Here is a 22,038-nt window from a genome sequence, read left to right as displayed (position 1 = left end):
CTCCCAGACTTGGGTAAGCAATTTCACAATTGCGGAAGCTCCAACATGTGCTAGCCCATGTGCCATCTGAACCATAGGTTGTACAAAGGCCGTGGGTAATTTCCATCTATCCATCTGCTTATTTCTCCAGCAACCCTCGTCATCCAGTTCTCCTTCGCTAACCCATTGTTCCCGCTCTTTGTCAGAAGCGGTCCTTTGTATTTCTCGCACTTCCTCCTTCGCATCACGCCATCTCTCCACCTGTGACTTTACTACATACATGGCAGTAGTACCGGGCTGCATCGCAGTCTCCCGTGCTACTCGATCCGCTAACGCATTCCCTTCTCCAACTTTATCAACCACTTTCCTATGGGCGCTACACTTAACAATGGCAATTTTCTTTGGGTATGTCAATGCGGTTAAAAGATTGTGAACTAACTCTCCATGCATTATCTGTACTCCATGTGACGTTAGAAACCCTCTCTCCTTCCAGAGTAGGCCGAAGTCGTGCGCTACTCCGAAGGCATAGCGGCTATCTGTGTAAACATTCACACACAATCCTGTACTAAGCTCACATGCTCGTGTTAATGCTATCAGTTCCGCTGCTTGAGCCGACTTCTGTGGTATGCGTGCTGTCTCCACTATCGTTTGTAACGTGGTAATTGCATACGCTGCTGAAGTCGTACCATCTGGTAGCTTCAGACAGGATCCATCCACCCACAGTTCTCCATCTACATCTAGAAAGGGCGTATCCTGGAGATCAATACGACCCTTTGTTTGTTCCTCAGTCACAAGAATACAATCATGCGCTTTCTGCGCCTCAGGCTGGGTCTCGGGGTATGGCAACAATGTGGCCGGGTTTAACGTTACGCACCTTTTCAACGTAATATGAGGAGCCAAAAGCGTCAACTCATATCCCGTTAAGCGGGCACTGGTCAAATGCTGCGTCTTTGTTTGATTAAGCAGGGCATCCACAGCATGGGGAACTAACACCAACAATTTATGGGACAACACAATTCCTTCACTTTGGCGTATTGACACAGCTGTCGCCGCTACCGAGCGAAAACACCCTGGTAATGCTCGGGCGACAGGATCAAGCACAGCCGAAAAGTATGCACAAGGGCGCTGCTTATCGCCATGCATCTGCACTAAAACTGATAATGCACATCCGTCTTTCTCATGCACATACAGCGAAAAGGGTTTTGCATAATCAGGGGTCCCTAACACTGGTGCTGAACAAAGGGCCTGTCGCAGTTGCTGAAAAGCAGCATCACACTCATCTGACCAAGGGATTGGGATAGGCGTGTCTTTTGTCAAAAGAGCTAGTAATGGCTTAGCTATGTGTGAAAACCCCAATATCCACTGTCTACAAAAAGAAACAAGGCCCAAAAATGCACGCACATCCTTCTGCGTGGATGGCCTCGGTGTGCCCAAAATTATTTTGATACGATCTGGTGTGAGTGCACGTCCCTCCTTAGACAAAAGGTGACCCAAATAAGTCACCTTTGGTCTACAGAATTGCAATTTCTTCCTAGATACCTTATGATTGTGGGATGCTAAAAAGGAGAGTAAGGATAACGTGCTTTTCTCACACAACTCAAGGGTGTCAGCCGCCAACAAGATGTCATCGACATATTGAATGAGGGCGACCCCCTCGAGTAAAACAAAGGAATCCAACTGTCGCTTCAAAGCCTGACTATAAATACTAGGGCTTTCTGTATAGCCTTGGGGAATTCTACAAAAACGATAAGATCTATTGTTCAATGTGAACCCAAAAAGAAATCGGCTATCAGGGTGAATGGGAATGGAAAAGAAGGCATTCTTCAAATCAATCACTGAAAACATGGTCGCCGTAGGCGGGACCAAGGTAAGCAACGTCGTGATATCGGAAACCACCGGGTACTGAGGTATCACGATCTTGTTTACCTCCCTCAAATCAATTATGAACCGATAGATCTTTGCATCCGTGTCCTTTTTCAGAATAGGGAGAATCGGACTGTTACAGATATTATAGGGAACTTCTTCCACTACTCCCACTGCAATCAAATCTTGCACAATCTGCATGAGAGCCTCCTCGCCCTCCTGGGAAATACGATACTGCGGGAGGCGCGGTAACACCGCCCCCTCCTGGACACTAATGTGGACCGGAGGAATCACCATTTGTCCCACATCTGTGTCCGAAGTCGCCCATAAAGCACGAGGGAGGGTAGCCAACAACGCATCCTCTGATATCGTACACATCCGCCCTGATCGGGGGTAGTTGTCATTTAAGATCACCCTCACACCCTCAGGGGAGCAGCGGATCGTAGCCCTGAAGTGCTTTAACATATCAAGGCCCATAATGTTATCCGGTGTATACGGAGCAAGCAGAAACTGACAGGGCGCAGAAAAAGAATCAACCTTAAATGTAAGGGGCTGTGAAAGAGGGCTTCGGGAGAGTGTACCGTCAAACCCTACCGATGTAACCACTGAGCCGGATGGGGGAGCCCCCGGAACCAAGTACCTAGACAATGCACTACGTGTCGCTCCTGTATCTACTAGGAACTGATCAGTAGAACCTAAAACCTCAGCCGATACATAAGGACCCGTCTGATCGACCGGTACCTCAACTGATTCAGACCCCCATCCAACGCATTCCTATGCATGCTGAGAATCATAATATCCTGATCGATCAATCTCCAATACATGATACTGATGCTGGCGATCGAAAACATTTGAGCTATCTCGGTGCTGCCCAGCGGTATCGAAACGAACATTATCGTTAGAATTCCCTCTAAAGTTCGAAGAACCCCCTCTACCTCTCGGGCCACCCGGAGTATGCCCCTGACGCGAAGCACGCAACACTGGGCAATCCCTGGCCCAATGGCCCAATTGCTTACAATACGCACACTGGTTCCTATTCAAATCAGATCGGCCCGAAGGGGGACCATAAGATCCTCCCCTTCCTCTATTATTACCCCGTCGGGGCGGGCCATATACTTGTGCCAACATTACCTTAGTCTTAAGATCTTTCGATTTCTTTTCCTCCTGGCCCTTCGCCTCGTGCTCCTGACGCTCATAATACTGAGCGATAGTCAGAAGGGCCGTCGGCGTCGCGGAGGACCAGGAACTCTCGCTCGCTTTTAAACGGGCCGCAACTGCCGGTATCAGATTAGCCACATATTTGTCCGCGAAAAGGTGGCGGCCCGTGTCGTCAGTAAGCGACTGGCCACTAAAATCATGGAACGTTTCCTCAAAGCGCGTGAAGAAATCTGCAACTGACTCGTCAACTTTCTGTTTACATGCAGCTAACATATTCCAGTCAATCTTTTTAGGGGGAATAATCGTTTTCAACTTAGCCACAATAGCAGCAGGGAGATCTAAAATATTCTGGGGTGGTTTCTGTGCGGGCTTCCTCTCCCTGTCTTCATCCTCAAGCTCAGACCACCGGGCCTTGAAGGCAACCACATCATCTACCTTTCGGACAGACCGCCACGTGTCCGGTGGTAGAATAAGACCAAAGAACAGGTCTATATCCGCTAAGGTCATAATGCAAGAATTCAAGGCCCCCTCGACTTCTTCATAGAAGGCCGCTGGATTCTTGCGGGGGTCAGGCAATGCATTCTTTAACGCCATCACATCGGCCCTATGCCATGGAGTATAAACCCAATTATACACAAAATATCCCCTAGCATCGGCGGAGTTAACGTCCGAGCTAGTCCCCGCTCCTTTAGGAGGAACATACAAAGGCGCCGCCTCTCGCATTGGTTTAGCATGCACTACGTCATCCTTATCTGACTGGAAGGTGGATGGGTGGCCCCCTGCTGCAAACGAATCCGACTGTTTCTCCTCCTCCGTTTGTTGGCGTGCTTTCTCTCTAAGGGCCAGCACCTCGTCCCGCAAAGCGAACAGCCGCCGAGCCGCCTCAGGAGCCTTAGGGGGAGAAAAAACACCATTACGTAATGCTCCGGCATCCGAAGACACTTCGTCAGGCTCAAGGACACTAGAATATTTTCGGAAAGCAGCAATTACTTCATCCGCGAAATGAGACAGAAAATACACCCTCTCTCTATCTTGCCACGACCCCCAAGTATGGAACAACTCCTCCTTAGACATCTTGCCCTTAAGTGCACGGAGGGAAAGTTTCCGAAGCTCAGCCATATGCTCGGCCGATAACATGGACCGTGTGTCTACCTTACCCGAAGCCGGGCCAGAATCTTGCGGCCGCGGAGCGGATGCGCCAACATAAGGGGGCGGAGAGCGATCTAGTAAATAAAAATCATCATCAGGATTATTAAGGACAGGATAAAGTGGCTGGCGAACAGCATATTGACCCGAAACTTGTAGCCTACGCTCTTTCTCTTGTCTGTCCGTCTGCTCTCTGTCCTCCCGACGCTTCGCTTCCTGCGCTCGCACATGATCATTCTTCCATTGCTCTTTATCAAACAGCGCTTTCTCACGTTTCTCTCGCTCACGCACTTCCTTCACCCATAATCGCACACATTCAAACATATCCTGACGAGCACGTCGCTTACACATACACTGTTCCACATACTCAATCTTACGTATATCAAACGATCCATACGAAGGCCATCGCAACTCAGGATCTTTCTTCGTGTATTTCCTCCATACTGTGCTGTACATTATGGAAGAAAGACCATGCTTCACATACATATCCCTATTAGGCGTCCCCTCTGGGGGAGCTGGAGCAGATTCCTCGATGTTCAACCGGTGTCCAAAGCAGCAGCACCACTTACGGAGTGCGCTGAAAGCAGGCATGCTCAGAAATAATGCAAAATATGCAATATTATAAAAAATGGCGCTTAATCGTCGCGCCGTTCAAAGTTACACAACTCTGGAGAAATCTCTCCACATTACCTGCCTATATGTGTTGCAACGCATATATTTTCACAAAGACAAATCCAAATTATGACTAGTCATCATCAATCAAACTCAAATAGCCAACCCAGGCTTCAAAAACTCGGAGCAAGTACCGTACAACGGTTCTTACCAATCAAGAGTCCAGGTTCCAACTGCCAAGCTCCACAATCGCCCAAACGGCTCTCACGGCAGGACCGACAGAAGAGGTCTCAGTCGATGACCGGCGCCACCCAGACGGTCAGCTCGGAAGGGAAGGAAGAAAAACCTCGGGATGCCAGGGCTAAGACGCCGCTGGCAGTGATCACGTCCCCGGCCAAACTCCTCACCTTCGTCGCGACCAGTCCTTCGAGCATCCGAGTCGCCGATGAGCCCCACGTGACGGGCGCCAATTGATGAATACAGGCCCCAGCTAGGCCCGCAAGGCACAAGGGTTCGCTCTCCTGTAACGGAATCTATAAGGAAGTTGGCACGGAAACTGCAAAGTACAAAAACAGCATTTATTAACCCTTAAGGGTGGTCCTACAATCCACACAACACCCTTCAGTATTGTATGGAGTAGCACAAAGAACATTCGTACACAGTCCCCTTTTATACACAACAGAGGGGCTCATAAGTGGGTGGATACAACATGAGGCCGAAGAACATTACCATTTATGGTCATTCTCGATACTGAATCAATACATGGGCGGAGCCAACACACTCCTTGAGCCCGCGAAACACATGGTCAAGCAAAGCTAATTATAACAGATGTGGTCAAGTCTGGGCATGCGCCAGATGGACAAGAGAGCTATTTATAAACTGTTACTAGGCAGATTACAGAGCAACTAACACAGAGGTCGGACTCGCCTCGTGGCGAACACGTGGCAGCATGATAATACAAAAATGGAGTCCAAACTTCGGTCTACATAACGGAGAAAACATGATCTAAAGCAAAAGGATTAATGTCTTTAGTAAATGCTTAATCATATTGCTGTTTCAATTTACAACACGGGGGGGGGGGGTTGGTGCTTCTAATAGAGTCCCATGCTGGTGTATGCACCAGGGTTTGGTGCAGTGTGATGGTTAGTAGATGTGTACGTACCATTGTTGGCTTCGCTGGCAGTGGCCATTGTTTGTGCTTCTGTCAGAGTTCCCATGCTGATGCACACACGGGGCATTGGTGCTTCCATTAGAGTCCTATGCTGGTGCATGCACTGGGGGGGTTGGTGCTTCCATTAGAGTCTCATGCTGGTGCATGCACCAGGGTTTGGTGCAGTGTGATGGTTAGTAGATGTGTAGGTACCATTGTTGGCCTTGCTGGCAGTGGCCATTGTTGGTGCTTCTGTCAGAGTTCCCATGCTGGTGCATGCACCGGGGGGTTGGTGCTTCCATTAGAGTCTCATGCTGGTGCATGAGCCGAGGGGTTGGTGCTTCCATTAGAGTCTCATGCTGGTGCATGCACCGGGGGGTTGGTGCTTCCATTAGAGTCCCATGCTGGTGCATGCACCGAGGGGTTGGTGCTTTCATTAGAGTCCCATGCTGGTGCATGCACCGGGGGGTTGGTGCTTCCATTAGAGTCTCATGCTGTTGCATGCACCGGGGGGGTTGGTGCTTCCATTAGAGTCTCATGCTGGTGCATGCACCGGGGGGGGGGTTGGTCCTTCCATTAGAGTCCCATACTGGTGCATGCACCGGGGGGTTGGTGCTTCCATTAGAGTCCCATGCTGGTGCATGCACCGGGGGGGTTGGTGCTTCCATTAGAGTCTCATGCTGGTGCATGCACCGGGGGGGGGGGGATTGGTCCTTCCATTAGAGTCTCATGCTGGTGCATGCACCGGGGGGTTGGTGCTTCCATTAGAGTCTCATGCTGGTGCATGCACCGGGGGGGTTGGTGCTTCCAATAGAGTCTCATGCTGGTGCATGCTCCGGGGGGTTGGTGCTTCCATTAGAGTCTCATGCTGGTGCATGCACCGGGGGGTTGGTGTGCTTCCAATAGAGTCTCATGCTGGTGCATGCTCCGGGGGGTTGGTGCTTCCATTAGAGTCTCATGCTGGTGCATGCACCGGGGGGGGTTGGTGCTTCCATTAGAGTCTCATGCTGGTGCATGCACCGGGGGGTTGGTGCTTCCATTAGAGTCTCATGCTGGTGCATGCACCGGGGGGGTTGGTGCTTCCATTAGAGTCTCATGCTGGTAGCATGCACCGGGGGGGGTTGGTGCTTCCATTAGAGTCTCATGCTGGTGCATGCACCGGGGTTTGGTGCAGTGTGATGGTTAGTAGATGTGTAGGTACCATTGTTGACTTCGCTGGCGGTGGCAATTGTTGGTGCAAGCTGCGGTGACCTCCTGACGAAGGCCATGGCACTTATTTATTTTGTATTTTTTTACCAATTAAGCACTGGTTCATTGCAACCCTAAATGATTTTTCGGGGGATGTGTGAGGTGCGGCCTCTTCTGGAGTGTAGTATCCTTTTCTGGAGAAGCCCCTGGAGCGTGATATTGAATTCTGGAGGCCATATAACAAAGAGGAAAGTTGTTCTCCAGTTAAACCCATTATTGCTGAATTTTGATTTAGACTTTTCTGATTGGTTCTGGACTCTTGATCTGGGATCTCATGACCAGATGCCGGGCCAGCCTCACAGAATCCTCCTTTTATTAGAAGACCAGATTTTGACTTTTTTTGGGGGGGGCATCAGAAGCGTCTGTTTCTCAAATCCCATTTGGAGTAAGGTGTCTGGTTCTAGGAATCACATCTGAAATGTGGCCACTGGTCAGCATTTCCCATTTGACGCATGAGAGCTCGTTTGAGGTCACTTCTAAGACTGGTGTCCACGTCTACCGTAGTCCTGGGCAGAATTTCAATTACGCTGGCGTAATTTCGGTGATTCTGTATAACTCTTTGAAGCGGAATTACTGATAATGCAATTACTCTCTAAAGTTTCTAGTGCCTGATCCACAAAGTTAAACTGAAACAAAAGTGTAACTTTACAACTTTCCGTATTTACAAAATGCATTGACAAGCAGGGACGTTAGACCTTTGTCTCAGTTGAACTTAAGGTTCGGTCTTAAGTGTAACTGAGACCAAAACTGAGACGAAAGTCTAGCTTTGCAACTCGTAACTCCCCTCTGAGGATACCGAAAGTCGCAAAGTTAGTTTTGTCTCAGTTTACATTTGTGAATCGGCCCTTTGTTTTTAGGTCTTCCTATGAGTCTGGCCTCTGGTTGCCAAATGGGCTAGTTGGAGTATCTAGGTCCAGATGTACGAAGTGGCAGGGCGCAAATACTGAGTGCAAACTGCACACTGACTGTCTGTGCAGCTGTGCATTTTGGTGATGCAACCACTCTGATACTAGCTCCTTTAGTAAAGTGCCCATTCGCCAGAAGTGCAGAGTGGCCTCTGGATGAATTCTTCATTAGCCAGGTTGCTCTTGGTGCCTCTCTGAGATGGGCTAGCAACGCGGGGCCAGTGGGCTGCAGCGGACAGCAGACTCCATCCTTGCATGTGTTTTCTCACTTGAGATACATTGGTTTATTTAAAGCAGCCCAGGTTCCTTAAAGGGACAGGCTCGGCTGTACAAAATCTTACCCTTTGGATGGAGGGCAGGCAGTGGCCCCCCAGCCCCTCCCCCAAGGCTGCCTGACACGATTCACAAAGGAAAGGTGTCCAATAGGATGAACTTCCGCTTTGTGAATGGGCTGGTCTCTCTTTTCAGGTGACAGTAACGTTTCAATGGTTTGCGTCTGCCTTTGCGGTCACAAACCATTGACGCGTCTCATTCAGGGGCAGACGCGTCCTTATTGGTGGCCAGAATGCGTCACAAACCCCATTTTGAAATTCAGAAAGGCTTTACTGAATCATAAAAGCCGTTTAGTACACTGGGAAATAACTTTTTGTGGTTGCAAACACTGTGATTTTGTGAATCGTTGGTTTGCAACCAAAAATGGTTTTGCACATCTGGACCCCAGTATTTTTTCAAGTCACGTGTGGATAACAGTATTTCGACCTGGAGGCCACATTTAGAGAATCTGATTTTTAGGTCACATTCGGAGTATGGCATCTAGTTCTAGTGGCTGTATCTGGTACCTGTTTCGTTCAGGTCACATCTCCAGGGCGGTATCCAGTACTTAATTTGTAAAAAACATAAGTGCCAGGGCTCTTGTCGCGTGGCCACTGCAGCTTGCACCACACATTGCCCATCCCAGTGTTGCCAATGGCAACACCAACACAACTACTATCACACGCCTACAAGTGTGACAATTCAGGCTCCCATAGCTATCTGAATGGTTTGGGCGACAGGTAATGGGGATTTTTTAATGTATATTGTATTAGTAAACAACTGTGTGGTGCTCATCTCTAAATTAGGCAAACAGCGCCACTATGTGGCAGACTGTCAAAACATCTGGTGTTGAAATTTAACTGCCGGTGTTGAGCACCGGAAACCACCGGCTCAAATTAAGCACTGGCGGTATCCTGTTCTGGAGGTGACATCTGGGGTTTCTTGTTTTTTAGGTCACATTTGGAGTATTGCATTTAGTTCTGGTGGCTGAATCTGGACATCCTATTTTGTTCGGGTCACATCACATGGTTTGAGTGGTTTCAGGAGGAAAGTGTCTGCACTTCTTGAGGCCCTCCCACCTCAGGATAATTCAACCTTTTGCGCTGGGTACCTGGGAGTTTTAAAATGCAGGGCTTTGTGCACCAGAACACAATCTTCAACTGGATTCGAGCTTAGTAGGGCAACCATTTGAGGAATTTTAGGACTGGGGATATGTGCTCATTTCATTTGGTACCAGTGACCAGTCTGGCCGCCACGTTCAGTGATGCCCCTAGTGGAGCCAGGGTGTTTTTGGGAAGGCCACAGAGCATAGCGCTGCCGTAGTCTAGCCTCAGCAAGGCCATTGCTTGAACCACCTGCTTGAAATCCTTTTGTGGAAGGAATGGTTTGATATTTCTAAGTGTCCTCATCAAGTGATTAGCTCCCTTACACACATTGCTGATATGATTTTTCTTATCAGGTGCTTGTCCAGTGTGACACCGAGAGATTTGGCTGAGTCTATGATGAGAGGGGTGCAGTTGAAAGCAGTGAGGTGAATCAACCAAAAGTCTAGCTTGGGGATGTGATTCGGAGGAGAGATGAGAAGGAATTCCATTTTGGAGGTGTTGAGTAGGAGATGGTTCTCAGTTAACAAATTTCCAAAGTGGTATCCTGTCCCGAAGGTCACTTCTAGAGTGTCTTGTTTTTTAGATTACATTAGGAGTACTGCATTTAGTTCTGGGGCCTGTATCTCGTAATTCTTTTGTTCAGGTCACATCTCCAGTGTGGTAACCTGTATGTTTTCAGTCTTGCAAGCCACATAATATGTGTGGTATTTAGTCCTGAAGGCCACATCTCAGAGTAATATCTGGATCTAGTGGTCACATTTGAAATGCGGCATCAGGTTCTGGAAGTGACCGCTGGAATACGGAATGTAGATCCTGCTGTCACATCTGAGGTGTCTAGATTTTAGGTCATATTTGAAGTGCACTATCTATTCTAGCAGTGATGGTCACATTTGTAATATCATTGTTGTTGGTCACATTCAGAGTATATATCTTGTTCTAAAGGGTCCATCTGGAGTCACATTTAGAGTATGGTATCTTGGTCTGGAGGTCACATCTGGAGTATCTATTTCTAGCTCACATTTAGACTATTGTTCTGGAGGTCACATCTGGAGTATCTATTTCAAGCTCACATTCAGACTATTGTTCTGGAGGTCATATCTGGAGTATATGGTTTTAGGTCACATTTAGAGTAGTATATATTGTTCTGGAGGTCACATCTGGAGTATCTGTTTCTACTCACATTCAGACTATTGTTCTGGAGGTCACATCTGGAGTATCTATTTCTAGCTCACATTTAGACTATTGTTCTGGAGGTCACATCTGGAGTATCTATTTCAAGCTCACATTCAGACTATTGTTCTGGAGGTCACATCTGGAGTATCTGGTTTTAGGTCACATTTAGAGTAGTATATATTGTTCTGGAGGTCACATCTGGAGTATCTGTTTCTAGCTCACATTCAGACTATTGTTATGGAGGTCGCATCTGGAGTATTTGTTTCTAGCTCACATTCAGACTATTGTTCTAGAGGTCGCATCTGGAGTATCTATTTCTAGCTCACATTCAGACTATTGTTCTGGAGGTCACATCTGGGGTATCTGTTTCTAGCTCACATTCAAACTAATGTTCTGGAGGTCGCATCTGGAGTATCTGTTTCTAGCTCACATTCAGACTATTGTTCTGGAGGTCGCATCTGGAGTATCTGTTTCTAGCTGACATTCAGACTATTGTTCTAGAGGTCACATCTGGAGTATCTATTTTTAGGTCAAATTTAGAGTAGTATATCTTGTTCTGGAGGTCACATCTGGAGTATCTATTTCTAGCTCACATTCAGACTATTGTTCTCTAGGTCGCATCTGGAGTATCTGTTTCTAGCTCACATTCAGACTACTGTTCGCTAGGTCGCATCTGGAGTATCTATTTCTAGCTCACATTCAGACTATTGTCCTGGAGGTCGCATCTGGAGTATCTATTTTTAGGTCACATTTAGAGAAGTATATCTTGTTCTGGAGGACACATCTGGAGTATCTGTTTCTAGCTCACATTCAGACTATTGTTCTGGAGGTCGCATCTGGAGTATCTGTTTCTAGCTCACATTCAGACTATTGTTCTGGAGGTCGCATCTGGAGTATCTGTTTCTAGCTCACATTCAGACTATTGTTCTGGAGGTCGCATCTGGAGTGTCTGTTTCTAGCTCACATTCAGACTATTGTTCTGAAGGTCGCATCTGGAGTATCTGTTTCTAGCTCGAATTCAGACTATTGTTCTGGAGGTCGCATCTGGAGTATCTGTTTCTAGCTCACATTCAGACTATTGTTCTGGAGGTCGCATCTGGAGTATCTGTTTCTAGCTCACATTCAGACTATTGTTCTGGAGGTCGCATCTGGAGTATCTGTTTCTAGCTCGAATTCAGACTATTGTTCTTTAGGTCGCATCTGGAGTATCTGTTTCTAGCTCAAATTCAGACTATTGTTCTCTAGGTCGCATCTGGAGTATCTATTTCTAGCTCACATTCAGACTATTGTCCTGGAGGTCGCATCTGGAGTATCTATTTTTAGGTCACATTTAGAGAAGTATATCTTGTTCTGGAGGACACATCTGGAGTATCTGTTTCTAGCTCACATTCAGACTATTGTTCTGGAGGTCACATCTGGAGTATCTGTTTCTAGCTCACATTCAGACTATTGTTCTGGAGGTCACATCTGGAGTATCTGTTTCAAGCTCGAATTCAGACTATTGTTCTGGAGGTCTCATCTGGAGTATCTGTTTCTAGCTCACATTCAGACTATTGTTCTGGAGGTCGCATCTGGAGTATCTGTTTCTAGCTCACATTCAGACTATTGTTCTGGAGGTCGCATCTGGAGTATCTGTTTCTAGCTCACGTTCAGACTATTGTTCTGGAGGTCGCATCTGGAGTATCTGTTTTTAGCTCAGATTCAGAGTATGGCATCTTGGTGTGAAGATTGCGTCTGGAGTATCTATGGTTAGGTCTCATTCAGAGCTTGGCATCGTGTTCAGAAGGTCGCGACAGGGGTAACTATTTTCAGACGTCATTCAAAATATGGCATCTTGTGGCTGGAGATCACATCTGGAGTATCAATTTCTAGCTCACATTCAGACTATTGTCATGGTGGTCGCATATGGAGTATCTATTTTTAGATCACATTTAGAGAAGTATATCTTGTTCTGGAGGACACATCTGGAGTATCTGTTTCTAGCTCACATCAGACTATTGTTCTGGAGGTCGCATCTGGAGTATCTGTTTCTAGCTCACATTCAGACTATTGTTCTGGAGGTCACATCTGGATTATCTGTTTCTAGCTCTCATTCAGACTACTGTTCTGGAGGTCACATCTGGAGTATCTGTTTCCAGCTCACATTCAGACTATTGTTCTGGAGGCCACATCTGGAGTATCTATTTCTAGCTCACATTCAGACTATTGTCCTGGAGGTCGCATCTGGAGTATCTATTTTTAGGTCACATTTAGAGAAGTATATCTTGTTCTGGAGGACACATCTGGAGTATCTGTTTCTAGCTCACATTCAGACTATTGTTCTGGAGGTCGCATCTGGAGTATCTGTTTCTAGCTTACATTGAGACTATTGTTCTGGAGGTCACATCTGGAGTATCTATTTCTAGCTCACATTCAGACTATTGTTCTGGAGGTCGCATCTGGAGTATCTGTTTCTAGCTCACATTCAGACTATTGTTCTGGAGGTCGCATCTGGAGTATCTGTTTCTAGCTCACATTCAGACTATTGTTCTGGAGGCCACATCTGGAGTATCTATTTCTATCTCACATTCAGACTATTGTCCTGGAGGTCGCATCTGGAGTATCTATTTTTAGGTCACATTTAGAGAAGTATATCTTGTTCTGGAGGACACATCTGGAGTATCTGTTTCTAGCTCACATTCAGACTATTGTCCTGGAGGTCGCATCTGGAGTATCTGTTTCTAGCTCATATTCAGACTATTGTTCTGGAGGTCACATCTGGAGTATCTGTTTCTAGCTCACATTCAGACTATTGTTCTGGAGGACCCATCTGGAGTATCTGTTTCTAGCTCACATTCAGACTATTATTCTGGAGGTCGCATCTGGAGTATCTGTTTCTAGCTCACATTCAGACTATTGTTCTGGAGGCCACATCTGGAATATCTATTTCTAGCTCACATTCAGACTATTGTTCTGGAGGTTTCATCTGGAGTATCTGTTTCTAGCTCACATTCAGACTATTGTTCTGGAGGTTTCATCTGGAGTATATGTTTTTAGCTCAGATTCAGAGTATGGCATCTTGGTGTGAAGATTGCGTCTGGAGTATCTATGTTTAGGTCTCATTCAGAGATTGGCATCGTGTTCAGAAGGTCGCGACAGGGGTATCTATTTTCAGGCGTCATTCAAAGTATGGCATCTTGTGGCTGGAGATCACATCTGGAGTATCAATTTTTAGGTCATTTTCAGAGTAGGGCATCTTGGTCTCAAGGTCATGTCTGGGGTATCTATTTTTAAGTCACATTTAGAAAATGCTATCTTGTTCTGGACGTATTGCTTGGGGCATTTGATTTTTGTTCACATTGATAGTGTGGTATCTTGGTATAAAGGTTGCACCTGGAGTATCTATTCTTAGTTCACGTTGATAGTATGGTATCTTGGTATAAAGGTTGCACCTGGAGTATCTATTCTTAGTTCACATTGATAGTATGGTGCCTTGGTATAAAGGTTGCACCTGGAGTATCTATTCTTAGTTCACGTTGATAGCATGGTATCTTGGTATAAAGGTTGCACCTGGAGTATCTATTCTTAGTTCACATTGATAGTATGGTGTCTTGGTATAAAGGTCGCATCTAGGGTTTCTGTTTTAGGTCATGTCAGAGTATGGTTTCTCGTCTGAAGGTCCCATCTGGGCTATCTATTTCTGGTCACATTCAGAGTACGGTACATTAGTCTGAAGGTCGCGTCTGCGGTATTCATTTTTAATTCACATTAAGAGTTTTGTATGTTGGTCTAAAGGTCACGTCTGGAGTATCTTTTTTTAGCTCAGATTCAAAGTGTGGTGTCCTGTTCTGGAGGGCACATCTGGAGCAGCTATTTTTAGGTCGCATTCAGAGTATGGTATCTTGGTCTGAAGCTTGCATCTGGGGCATCTATTTTTAGGTCACAATCAGACTACAGTATCTTGTTCCGAAGAGCGCATCCCGAGTACCTATTTTTAGTTCACATTCAGAGCGTGGTATCTTGGTCTAAAGGTCACATCTGGAAAATCTATTTATAGTTCAAATTCGGAGTATGGTATCTTGGCTTGAAGGTTGCATCTGGAAAATCTATTTTTAGATCACACTCTGAGTATTGTATCTTGATCTAAAGGTCGTGTCTGGGGTTCTATTTATAGTTCTCATTCACAGTATGGTATCTTGGCTTGAAGGTCGCGTCTGGGGTATCTATTTATAGTTCTCATTCACAGTATGGTATCTTGGCTTGAAGGTCGCGTCTGGGGTAGCTATTTATAGTTCTCATTCAGAGTATGGTATCTTGACTTGAAGGCCGCGTCTTGGGTATCTATTTTTAGGTCACATTCAGAGCGTGGTATCTTCTTCTGGAGGTCTTCTTATCTAGAGCCTCTTTCTTTAGTTCCCATTCAGAAGGTTGCACCTGCCTTGTGTATTTTGAGTAAGGAAACTTGATCTAAAGGTCGCACCTGGAGTGTCCATTTTTAGTTCACATTGATAGAATGGTATCTGGGTCAAAAGGTCATTCAGAGTATGGTAGGTAGGTCTGAAGGTCGTGTCTGGGGTATCTATTTATAGGTCACATTCAGAGTGTGGTATCTTGTGTTGGAGGTAGCCTCTGTAGTGTCCATTTGAAGGTCAGATTCAGAGTATTGTTTTGGAGGTTGCAGCTGGAATCTCTGGGGCTTATTAAGCCCCTTGTGCTGTGAGTTCATTACTTTTTCCCATATTAAAAGTGAAGCACAGGTGGCGCAAGGGGCTCTGTTTTTAGGTCACGCCAGTTATTTGGTTCCTAGTTCTCAAAGTCACGCCTTTAGAAGGATACACACGGCGGTCTAGAGTCGTCTCAGGTACATGAGCAACAACTGGACTGAATGAGGGGAGCCCCCTGAACTCCCTGAGGGCATCAGAGGGGCTTTTGTGATAAAGAGAGAACAAATGTCTACAGAAGGGATCCCTTGGAGGGAGAGGACACAGTAAGGACTGGAGTAGAAAGAAGAGGGCAAGCATACGCTCAAGAGGAACATTCAAAATATCTTTTCATCGTAGACGAAGTCACTGGTTGAGAAAGGCCTGGGACAGGCCTCGGGAAGCAATAATACAGAGTAGACTGTAGTACAGAGTATCGGGGAGAGGAACATTTCATACACTAATATTGTGGCAAAATATCGCAAGCTAAGTACCTATAGAAGAACTATAGATTTACTGTTCTTAACTCCACATATAGCAGAACGCATATCTGGAAAGAGCACGCTCACCCAGAAGGGTATCTTAATGCTGGATAACAGATGTTTATTGTTACCCAACTCAACGGTACTCATTTTATTAACCTCAGAAGGATGAAAGGTTGAGTTGACCCGCCAGGAATTGAACCTGTGACCAGGAGGTAAAACACATGCCCCCATCGTGGACGCATCAGTCCACTAAGCCACCAGACCCAGCTCTGAACCTTACACATACATATACACAGTCCAGGTACATATGTTCAGTTAGGTATAGAACACATACACTTACTTACCTTTCTATATTGTGTCCATGATACTTGGTGTGACCGAGACTCCTGCCTCAATAGTCCAAGGGTCGCCTACAGAGTAGTAGTGACTGTAGGGTCTGAGCGTAAAGTCTGGGACGTGGGTCTGTATCTGTCACCACACTCTGTGTGTGTGGCCCTGTCAGCGTTCCTGAGGCACTCACCTTTCAGGTAAGTGTAATGTAAGGAGTCAACGTGCACCTGTGGGAACTTAGAAAGATGTGGGGTGGGCTTTGCTTATGGAGAGGAGAGGGTGGGGACTTTGAATGCCGCTCTCAGCCTGTTTCTGTTGAGTAGCCCCAGAAAGGGCATTCTGTCTGCTAATGGCGGCCATGTTTAGAGACCTGCAGGGGGCCTCACTTCTCTTCCTAAGGCCTGCTTCTCTGGTGGTCTCACCCTCTCTTTCTTTCCGTAGGACTCCTCGGTGCAGTGGACACACGCGGAGCGCTAGGCCCTGACCGGATCTGAACACCCACCTCCTTCTCAGCCCCCCCAGAGAAGAAGGAAAAACACTTCGCCCATGGATTGGTTCCTGCACCTAGATCCGATGCATCCATGAACGGGACCCCGCGAGACCCTCCCCCCACACCCACAGTAGGACAAACCCCACAATGTCCCAATCATAAGCAGGTATGTGGGGGGCATGAACTGATTGTGTGTTTACTATTGTGTGCCTGGTTGGACAGGGCAGTGCTGCAGGCCACAGGGTCAGGGTGCGGTGATAGAGCAGAATGGACAGTGGGCCTCCAGGTTCATAGGGTTTCCAGAGGACTTGTCCTCAGAAGGTCAGGAAGGTGCAACACTTACTTGTCTTTCAGAGGTATACCTGATATGTGACTGACTCTGCCCGAGCTTTACCAGCCTGCCATTGATACCTTCTTTCCTACAGTGTGTTTTTTTTCAGATTTCCTTGGAGGACTCCCTAAGACAGAAGTCTTCAACCTTGTGTTTGCCATGCCCTCCTCCCCATTACACACACGCAAAACGTTTTCAAGTCAGGCCCCCTCCAATACTTTATGATCTAGAAAGGAATTAGAAGCGGTGAGGCAGAGGATGGGACTTAATAAATTATTTCAGGGTTACCTTTTATTTACTCCATAATCCACACAGTGTGAACATTGCAATAAGTGGAATGCATCAAGAGAAAAGAAAAGCTGACCAAATATATTCAATAGTACTTTATTTTCAATAAATAAAATACAAATAATGAAATATAAACATAGTACGCTACCCCTGGGCTTCACCTTCAGCCCCAGGCCAGTTCTCCAAAGCTCTAGCGAATGTCCTACTGACTTTTTATACTCATGTTCTGCATAGCGCCACAGTCAGTCTGCAATTCCTACGCACTGAAAATAACAGATGTTTAAAAAAGCCCATATACCTCCTACTCCCTTCACTGGGACCTTGCTCTTCATCCCCCCAGAGGGCCACTCCTCTGAACCATCATAAAAACCATGGTGCTGCTGCCTGAAATCCTTCTTACTTCCTGAGCCAGTGCTCTGAGGCCCCCAACGTCTCTCCCAAAGCGCCTTCAGAATACGTTTAGTATAGAAGCACTGCAAACAAAGAGAGGCCATGGTGAAGCAAGGGTACCAGGGGCCCTTATGCAAGTAAGAACAAGGTCCCATCCCTTCGTTTGGAAGTACAAAGGAGTTATATTGGGGGTGCAGTTTGTTGGGGGAACATTGGAATAAAAAGAGGCAAGACTTCTCTTGGCAATGCACAAGTAGGTTTACTTATTACAGTCAAGAGATCAGTCACCTCTGTGGAGCTGAACAAGCGGATCTCAAATTGCTGCTCATAGGCATCTGTTTATATAGTTGAAAAAATTCTGATATTACAATTATCACAAATGCCAATAACAAGTCAAGACGGATTCAAAAGTTAATAAGAAACTTATACAAAAACATCACTTCACCTGTGTCCTTTAAATCATAACCTTTTCTCTACATTCTTTTTATCATAGTTCTAACAAAGCTTTAATGAAAGATTAACTCTTTTCCACATGTGTTTGTATATATTGCTCTGCTCCCAAGACTTGTTATCTGACTCTATACATTCAAAATAAAGTTACCTTTGACCGACATTTTCGAGTCATGCTCCATTTTAGCAACAGGAATGAAAGACGTGTATTGAGGCTGAGATCGTAAACTCTTCAAGGCTTCTAAAAACATGTTTTTCCATTTAACAGAAACTTGTTGAAATAGTGTTCTGTTTTTTTTAAAGTGAACTCTCACCTACGTTGCATCTTTATGAAACCAAGGCATATATTTCTCTTTAAACACATATCACTCCGCATCGCTCTCTACTGATGTCTGCGGTAGAGCAATTCCTTCATATTTTATTTTCTCCTTAACAAGGGGGGCCCAAAATGCCTTGTACCCTGTTTCTAGTGCACCACTACACTAATGATAGCCACGCCCCTACACAGATGTTCACAAAAAAGCTGTGGTGCTTAGAGCCCCCATCGGGCTGTTGTGCTTTCCCTTTATTATCTTGCTTTATATAGTGCTACATACTGTCTGCAATTTCTAAACACTGCAAACAACATGTGCTAAAACAGAAGCCACTGGTACATAGTGCTACATACCACCTGCCATTTGGAAGTGCTGTAAATATTAAATGCTAAAATAGAGCACCCTGCATCTCTCCTGCTCTCTTGGGGTGTTTGTGTGAAGTCCCAACAGGGTTTCCCTCTTTCTTTCTAGAAATCTACAAGCCTTGACCTTAGCACCCCTCCACTGGGCCAGTGTCCAGATGAACCCTGGACACAGAGCGGCCCTGCTGCAGACACCGTCATGACATGGCCAGTATTTCAATGCAGTGGCTGGTATTTTGTTTTGTGAAAACAGGTACAAGAATTGTATGTTTCTAGTTTGTTAATGTGAACATAAAAACAGTGGAAGAAAGCACCTCTTGCTTGCTATTTGAGCATCCAATCCACTCTTCCGTTATTACAAGCAGGAACAGCGGCAGAAGTGACCTGCCAAACAAGAATTCAGAGGGATGTTAAGTCATTCTTACTGGAAACCCAACGGTCCTGTTCTCAGCACTTAAACATTGAACCTGGACTTCTTCTCTTAGAAAGGTCACAAATGCGGCTGCAGTACATGGCTTCATCCACTCATCAGCCTCCTCCTTATCTTTTCTTCCTCTCTTAGTTTCAGCACCTCAGTTTTCACACAAAGAAGCCTCCCTCCTTCCAGACTGTTTTTATTCCCATGCAGGGTGGTGCTTGAAACATCTTGCAGCTCATCCCCTGAACCTATGGTCCAAGATGATACATAACTTCTCGCCCCACGGGGATGTATCCGAGGAGGACTCAACCCACAGTGTGAAGACCTCTGCTTAAGATGATAGGTAAGGAAGACAACAGGAGGACCACAAGTCCAGCATGTGGAAACTAAGAGAGTGCCATTGTTGGACATTTGTATCCAACAACCCCTGGAGGATGCGACTCATGATGCGAACACCTCTGCTAAAGATGACAGGTAAGGAGGACCACAGGAGGACCACAAGTCCAGCATTTGGAAATAAGAGAGTAGCATTGTTGGGCATTTGCATCCAAGGACCCCTGGAGGACGCAACCCACGGTGTGAAGATCTCTGCTTCAGATGGTAGGTAAGAAGAACCATAAGAACAGTGTTTTGGAAACTAAGAGAGCGGCCTCTTTGGGCATTTGTATTCAGACCCCTGGAGGACACAACCCATGGTGTGAAGACCTCTGCTTAAGATGATAGTTAAGCACTACCACACTACCACAAGTCCAGCATTTGAAAACAAAGAGAGTGGCATCGTTGGACATTTGTGTCCAAGGATCCCTGGAGGACGCAACCCATGGTTTGAAAATCTCTTCTTAAGACGACAGGTAAGCACGACCACAAGTCCAGCATTTGGAGGTGAAGAGAGTGGCATCGCTGAACATCTGTATCCAAGGACCCCTGGGGGAAGCAACCCACGGTGTGAAGATCTCTGCTTCAAATAGTCGGTAAGAAGAACCATAAGAACAGTATTTTGGAAACTAAGAGAGTGGCCTTGTTGGGCATTTGTATTCAAGGACCCCTGGAGGACACAACCTATGGTGTGAAGACCTCTGCTTATGATGATAGTTAAGCACTACCACACTACCACAAGTCCAGCATTTGAAAACAAAGAGAGTGGCATCGTTGGACATTTTCACTTCCACAATATTCCATGTTTGATCTAAAGGGGATATAGGTGCAGAAAGTCTGACACAACCAATCACTGTAAAGTGTTGAGCAGAGATGAAGAACTTCCAAGAGTGTGACCCATGAGCCTAAATATTCAGTGCTAAACCTCAAGCCACCGATGATTCCAAAACATCCCTACTGGTTTGTCAGCCAGTACCTTTCAGGAAAGAAAACCTGCTGCCGTATACAGCTGTCATTCTTCTTCACTTTGGGTTGCAATCAGTCACTGCGCCCAGAGTTTGATGCATCAGTCTGGACAGATCACTCCCATCAGTGACTGAGATCTTTGAACATAGGAGCAGCGCAGACAGTTACTTGTCGGGGCCGGTGGAACACTGTGATGACATGATTCATTGTAACTCATCTGCATGGACTGCTTATTTGAAGATTACAGACGAGTATTTGCCGTCACCCTCAGTTATTTAAAAACCCAGAGTATATTAGTCTTGGTTACAGGTTACAGATGTCACGTAGTTGTAACGTCAATGCCCCACCAGGAGCAGCCTCCTGCTCTCTCCAACTGATCTTGCAAGCATACATAAACATTCTAACTCTAGGACATCACGCTCACTCCAACTGATCCCTCAGGAATGCATAAACATTCTAACACTATGACTTCATGCTCACTCCAACTGATCTCTCAAGCCTGCATAAAAATTCTAACTCTATGACATCACGCTCACTCCAACTGATCCCTCAGGAATGCATAAACATTCTAACACTATAACTTCATGCTCACTCCAACTGATCTCTCAAGCTTGCATAAACATTCTAACACTATGACTTCATGCTCACTCCAACTGATCTCTCAAGCCTGCATAAACATTCTAACTCTATGACATCACGCTCACTCCAACCGATCCCTCAGGAATGCATAAACATTCTAACTCTATGACTTCATGCTCACTCCAACTGATCTCTCAAGCTTGCATAAACATTCTAACTCTATGACAACACACACACACACTCAGGCTGAGCAGCAGGTAGCAGAGCACTAAGGAGAGAATGCATCCTGCCTAATTCAATATATAACACATTCTCCCCCTTACAAATAATAAAATATCATAATAGGTATAGCAGAACTCTACTCCAAAAAGTAAACAACAGGTATCTTGCAACCTCCCCTCAATCCCAACTTAGGGCATCTTGAGAGCAAACAAAAGGGTCGCTTTCAACCACACACACAATACAGTAGGCACAGGGTATCTCACAACCCAAGCTCATCCTTGTAACAGGACACTACAAAACCTCAGAAGATGGGTCTCTTTCAACCTACACTCGTCCCACCCTAGGCAATCTTGTGAACACAACAGTAGGCAAAGTAAAAGGTGTCTCTCAACCCACACTCATGCATAACAATAGAAGGCAAACAATAATCATGCATAGCAAATACTCACTACTAAAGTAGGCTTAGGGTATTTCTCACCCTCACTGATCCCAACAGGATACTAAATAAACTTGAACCCAATGTAAGGAACTCTCCCTCTCTCACGAACCTTGCAGGACCGAGGACATTATAAACTCAATACTGCTCTTACAAAAAGCATTTTTGCCACAACACAATTTCTGAATTTCCAAAATTGGCAGCAATATAACATTGCTCCTTTCGCATAACTTTTCACCATACTCCACACGCATATATACCATATAATTAC

General features: G+C 45.8%; 1 protein-coding gene across 7 annotated transcripts in view; it reads left to right on the top strand.

Annotated features, from left to right (window-relative positions):
• The window catches only part of ATP2B3 (ATPase plasma membrane Ca2+ transporting 3), a 988,364-nt gene that overhangs the window by 307,077 nt on the left and 659,249 nt on the right, over nt 1–22,038 (top strand). For all 7 annotated transcript variants that reach the window (XM_085629813.1, XM_085629812.1, XM_085629811.1 and 4 more), the window contains exon 2: nt 16,588–16,802. The gene's annotated coding sequence lies outside the window, so the exon portion shown is untranslated. The remainder of the gene's footprint in view (nt 1–16,587; nt 16,803–22,038) is intronic.

The sequence above is a fragment of the Triturus cristatus genome, chromosome 10, assembly GCF_964204655.1.
Source record: "Triturus cristatus chromosome 10, aTriCri1.1, whole genome shotgun sequence".
Taxonomy (NCBI): Eukaryota; Metazoa; Chordata; class Amphibia; order Caudata; family Salamandridae; genus Triturus; species Triturus cristatus.
The sequence above is the reverse complement of the archived record's forward strand: the minus strand, read 5'-3'. Positions and strand labels throughout refer to the sequence as shown.